We start from the raw sequence: 6,000 nt of genomic DNA, 5'->3' as shown, positions 1-6,000 counted from the left end.
ACGTGGCCCATCTCCTGTCTTGTGACAGAACATTAATGTGGCATCTGGGCACAGCATCTGGCACTCTCTGTCAATCAACCTGACACATACCCATCACCCAGTGACAGCACCAATCTCTTAATTAATGTGACAGGCATACATCCAGTCACTTCAAGCTGTCTGTAACTGCTGGAACAACTCATGCAGCCAACAGCCAGATCTCTGATGTGTCTGAAGAGTCTTTCTGAAAGAGCATGGCAGACCTTCTGTGAAGAAAGCAGCTGCACAGATAAGATAGATCTTATCAGTGGCTTATGGGATCTGGGCTATGAGCTTGGTGAGCCTGCGTTTCTGTGCTGCTCCCCATGCTGTGCATGAGGCAGAGGAGCGGAAAAACTGCAAACACCAACACTGGCAAAAAGGAGCTCCCTCAACATGATCAGCATACATCTCGCGGCCAGATGAGGCTAATAGGGTTGAGTATTATTGAATCAGACAGTTATGGCCCCAGATTATCTGGCCTAACCTATTGATTGATCTCACTTAGTACCTGCTGCAAACACATATCCTCATCAACAAGCTACCACTCACTGACACAGCAAATGATAAATATAGGATGTTTATGTGATGGAGTAACTAGGTTTTCCTTGAAACAAGAGTGCATCTTCCACAATTATATAAATTCATGTATATGCCCTTATTCCTGAAGAAGTGCAGGTATACAGTCAGCTATTTTGTCAGTAGTCTTTACTTATTTTTTTTTTTCTCAGTGGAATCAATGTCTCTTTACTTAAACTACCAGACAAAAGGTGCCCAGTGCTGAACAGATCTGTTTAACAAGCTTTGCAAGATAAATCTTGGATAATATATATTTGGAAAGACATTTCTAAGACAGCTAAATGCTAAGGTTTTTCTTTTAGCTTTCAGTCTGCTTTTGTGTATTTCAAGATCAAGGAGATTTATGGGATTTCAGCTCACTGAACTAGCAGAAAGGGGACAGCGTTACAGCCAACAGCTGATGATTTGACCTCTGCTCATCTTGGTAGAGTGTTCGCTTGGAAAAAAGGAACGGAAATGAAACAAAGCTGACTTAAAAGTAAACTTCCAGCTACATACATCAAACAGTACATTTAAGGCTGTGAAATGACAACATTCAAAAATAACCCTAATAAGTGTCCTTGGAAAATAATTGTATCAAATTATCAATCTTCACTAAATAAATTGGTTCAACTTGTACCGCAGCTGCCTGCAGCAAATATCTGTTTTAGTAAGAAGTTCAAGGCTCCATAGAAATGTAATTTACATACCAATCTTTAAGTACTGCTATGACTAATTGTCTTTGGGAGTAGGGTAAAATTCTGGCAGTATGTTGCTGAGGTACCACCTTGCTAGTAGGAACTGAAGCTGTTGAAGTTGTCCAGGATGCCAAAGTGGTTGACAAGTTTTCCTGGAGAAGACAGAAGTCAGAGAAGACACCTAGCAGCAGTTAACTAAGGGTGAGAATAAATCAAGAACTAGATTTTGTCTTGCCTCTGGAAGGCCGTGACATAGTTCATGTGGGAAAACATAGGAAAACAGAGCCCCAGGAAAAGCAGGTGCAAATTTACCCAGGAATGGAGAAAGGAGAGAAGCTACAGAGACTATAGCATTGACATGCCCTTGACATTTCCTGGTGGCTTTGTAGACCTTACCTGTGGGAATGGTAAGCTGTTACACAGTACAGCTTGTGAAGAAAGGCTGTGCCTACAGAGCAGCATGATTTCCACTCTTAAATGAGTAAGTCAGACGAGAATGTTCCCTCTGTAATTGTAGCAATCTGCTAATAAAGATGACCAGGGTGAAAATCAAGCCGTGCAACCTTTTTTTTTAAGAGTAATGACTATAAATCAAAAAACCCACAAGATATTTTTATGCCAGTTAAGTCAGTTAAATGTAATGTACTGATTCCTCATTGCTCCCCAAGTAGATACCAGGTAGTGATATTAAACTATAATTTCTTTGCTATATTTTGAGCATGAAGGAGAAGATAATTTGGGAAAAAAAAAAAAGTGAGCCACTCTGGGAAAAGACTCCTAAAATCAAAAATTCAACCAAGGAAACAAGGAAGATGAAGGCCACAAACATATGCTCAGCTAAATCAATGACAAAAACTTCTCCTGGTCCTGATGAGATAGGTGGGCCAAATCAGGGAGACCGGTTCAGGGCTGTGTGTAAGGGAAATGCAGAGAACCAGTATGTCCTCAGCCTATAGATTGTGAAGGAAGCTCTCATCTGTGACAACAGGCTTCCCACAGGAACAAGCAGTAGTTGTATACAGTGGGGAAGATGAAGAAAGATGCAAATGGTGTTTAAATCATTACAGTAATGCCATATTTCTGTATGTTGTTTGTGTAATCTCCTCCAGGGACTAATCTTACGCATAAAGAGCTTTGAAAAGGTAGGTGAGCCAAGTGAGGAAAAGTAAGTGGGCACTGCAAGGGAACAAATGAGTGGTTTGATAGAATGCAGCTAGAATATTTTGCATAATATCTATTTTAAGTTTTAATAACTAGACTAGCATTCTGAAGGGTTTCTGCTCCTTTTCTTCCTTTTTACTAGACTCTCTGTGTTACAGAGCAACTTTGAAGGACTAATAGTTAAGTATCTGGCAAATATCAATGTCACTCCAACATTTAGTGAAGACCCAGTGCCTTTTCCCACTGCAGTTTCTCATTTACTTCATGAAATTAAGCAGACTATGACATGACACATGAAGCATTGTCAGATTTACAGTGGTAGCTGAATTTCCATGAACATTCTGCTGCTTTCAGCAAACACAGCTTTGCTAAAAACACAATCTCAGCAAAGCAGTGCTCACATAGCAGGATTTTTTTTTTTTTAATAACGAACATGAAAAAATATGTGTTTTCTTTGTCCCTTTTTTAAAAGAGACAACAGAAAAGGGAAGTATCCTAATGTTAGAGAAGGTTTCTATTCAAATCCAGGCCAATGGGCTGATACCTGATCTTTGTGTAGTTCTGGTATCTGGTAGATGCTCTGACTGAAACACAGTGGTGATACTCCAGACAAACTACAACTCAAGTGTTTGACCAGTGACAAAATGATTACAAAGCCTGAAGTGACCCTTACAAGCAGTATCTGTCAATTTAAGAAGAGTAATCCCCAAACAAGGTCACTAGGAAATGTTCGAAAGTCTGAGGACCGGACTGCTCAGCCATGAAGTCCCAATGAACAGCGAGTACCTCCACACCATGGGGCAACATGCTGCAATAAAGTGAGATACAACAAGAAACTGTGGCTTTATAACTCCTGTGTTGGATTTGATCCATAGGTTGGTGCTGTCAGGAAGAGGACAAGGCAATAGCTGTGGCAGCTCTCTACAATGGCGACTCATTCAGTGACCCACCATGTAGCAAGGATATGGCACACATGGAAGAGCGATGTTCTGGCTTGTGAGTTAGCTGCAGCTGGTCACTGGCACTGCTCTAGTGCCTCTCAGACCACATTATCTCCCTGAAAAAAAGGATTGGAGTAGCATTCTATCACATAAGAATGTTCGCATACAGAATCACAAATCACAGAATGTTAGGGATTGGAAGGGACCTCAAAAGATCATCTAGTCCAATCCCCCTGCTGGAGCAGGAACACCTAGATGAGGTTACACGGGAATGTGTCCAGGCAGGTTTTGAATGTCTCCAGAGAAGGAGATTCCACAGCCTCCCTGGGCAGCCTGTTCCAGTGCTCTGTCATCCTCACTGAGAAGAAGTTTCTTCTCAAATTTAAGTGGAACCTCTTGTGTTCCAATTTGAACCCATTACCTCCTGTCCACATGTTTTCTTAAGATAGTGGGAACAGGCTTTTTAAAAAAAATGTTAAGCTTCTCTTGAAATGTAATGAACCCAACACATGACAAGATCACCAAACTGAGAAAAAGCAAGGGAGTTTGTTAGGGCATGCCCATCTGAATGAAAGTGACAGACACTAATCAAACTATCTAAGCTACACAAAAGAAAACAAAAACAAAAACAAAACAACACAAAAAAACCACACACACACACACAAAACCACACACAAAAAAAACCCAAATAAAAACACACAACCAAACCAACACCCCCACACACACAAAAGAGAGCATAAACCTAACATAAATTCTGATTTGTATTATTTTTTCATTTTTGTAAAATTATTTTCAGCATTGCATAACAGGAACTCCTAAAAATGCATTTCAGTTAATAGTTTTATCTATCTCGCAGTACCAAGAAGCCTGATTTTTATTTTGACAATGGTCTTTGGAAATGTTCCTCTTTTGAATCCTGACTGCATATTTGGAGAAAAACTGGCATGCAAATAAATCATTTCTGACAGAGGATACAAACTTTTTTTTTTTTCCAGATGTCTTTTAAATATCCTATTTCGAACAACATTACAAGCTATTTAAGGACTACAGCTTCTGGAATTTGTAGCTTCTACTGGTGCATCTCAGAATAGAAATTCAGAGTGTGCCGAGCCAGCAGTCATTGACGTGCCCTGAAAGGACCATTTGATGGGCCAAATCCCGAGAGCTGGGAAGTGTTTGTACATTTCATTCATTGCTGCAGATGTTCAATTACCCTCAAGAGCAAAGCCCACTATTTTGGGATGGTTGAACTTTTAAGCTTTCACTTGGAAAAAGAAATTATCTCCTACAGGGTAACAAATGTCAAACAGAAGGTATTTTTGAGATTAACAATAATTTTTGTTAATGAAAATAGTCTCTCTTACTTTCTTTTTCCCTGTCCCCTCACACATTTTCAATATTGCTCTTTTTTATAATCAGATTTTGACTTCTGAAAGACTTCTTTTGCAGGAGTTAATTGGGAACTGGTTTCTCTCATGACTATTTTGATTGAACAGAGTGGGTAAACTCTCTGAGTTCAATGGTGACTAACAGCCATCTGCCATACCCTGTGACTAACTATGACTTCCTCATTTCTGTGGGAAGACCCTTAAGCAATTCAAATTGCCCTATACAGAAGATATTTTTCCTTTTCAGACACTTTTTTTCTTTTTTTTTTTTTTAACCCCCCTCTGGAGAGAAGTTGAATCCCCTAAAATGCGATTAAAGGGCCACTTTTGACCGAAACAGAAATTAATCTGGTGTCGGAAGAAATGTAACAGAGTGTCAGTCTAATCTTACTTTGCTAACCTATACTGCTTTGCAAGAACTACCCATTTCAATATTATTATAATTGTCTGACAAGTTATTAGCACAAAAAAAAAAAAAAGGAGGTCATCTCTTACGAGAAGGTTTAGCATAGGTTGGTGACAGATTGGAACATATCTAGATAACACTAATCAATGCATTTTGGCAACTGCCAGATGGGATACTGGATTTCCTGGTGGCTTCAAAGGGCATTTTAGAAAAAGACGCTAAAAACGAGAATGCATTTCAGCATAGGAAAGGAAATCAGTGTTAGATGGCAACGATAAGCAACTCAAGGAACTGTTTTTGGGCATTGTGGCTTTTCTACCCACTTATAGGTTGTCTTCTGTCTCCAAGAAAATGTATTCATAATGTTAGTGCATCTTCAGAACCGCTTTTCAAGAGCATCTTATACTTATTTTATGATATTATTATTCTAAAGTTTAATGGTTTATTAATACTATTGATTAATGATTTGTTAATTATAAAGTATTAATTATCAATGATTAATGTTGATAATATTTAATTATATTACCATTCTACATCTTTCTTGGAAAGGTAAATTTACAAGCTGATACACAAAAAAGCATAAGCAAATTCTGTAGCTGAAGAACTGTCCAGTTGGTGCTGCAATAGGAAGAATAGATGCAGGTGTAGCCTGTACAGCAAACAGACAGAATATGCCTGTACCCTTTCACTCAGGCAGGCAGACAGGCAGGCACCTGACTTGGCAGCTGAAGCATCCTTCTAGGAAGGTCTCTAGAAGGTGAACTTGGAAATCTGCAGACCAGTGGCGATAAAGCAAGGATGGCCATGGCAAAGCAAATGCTACGAAAGAC

Source organism: Streptopelia decaocto (genome assembly GCF_964273445.1).
Source record: "Streptopelia decaocto genome assembly, chromosome: 3".
Taxonomy (NCBI): Eukaryota; Metazoa; Chordata; class Aves; order Columbiformes; family Columbidae; genus Streptopelia; species Streptopelia decaocto.
Note: the sequence above shows the minus strand (reverse complement) of the source record.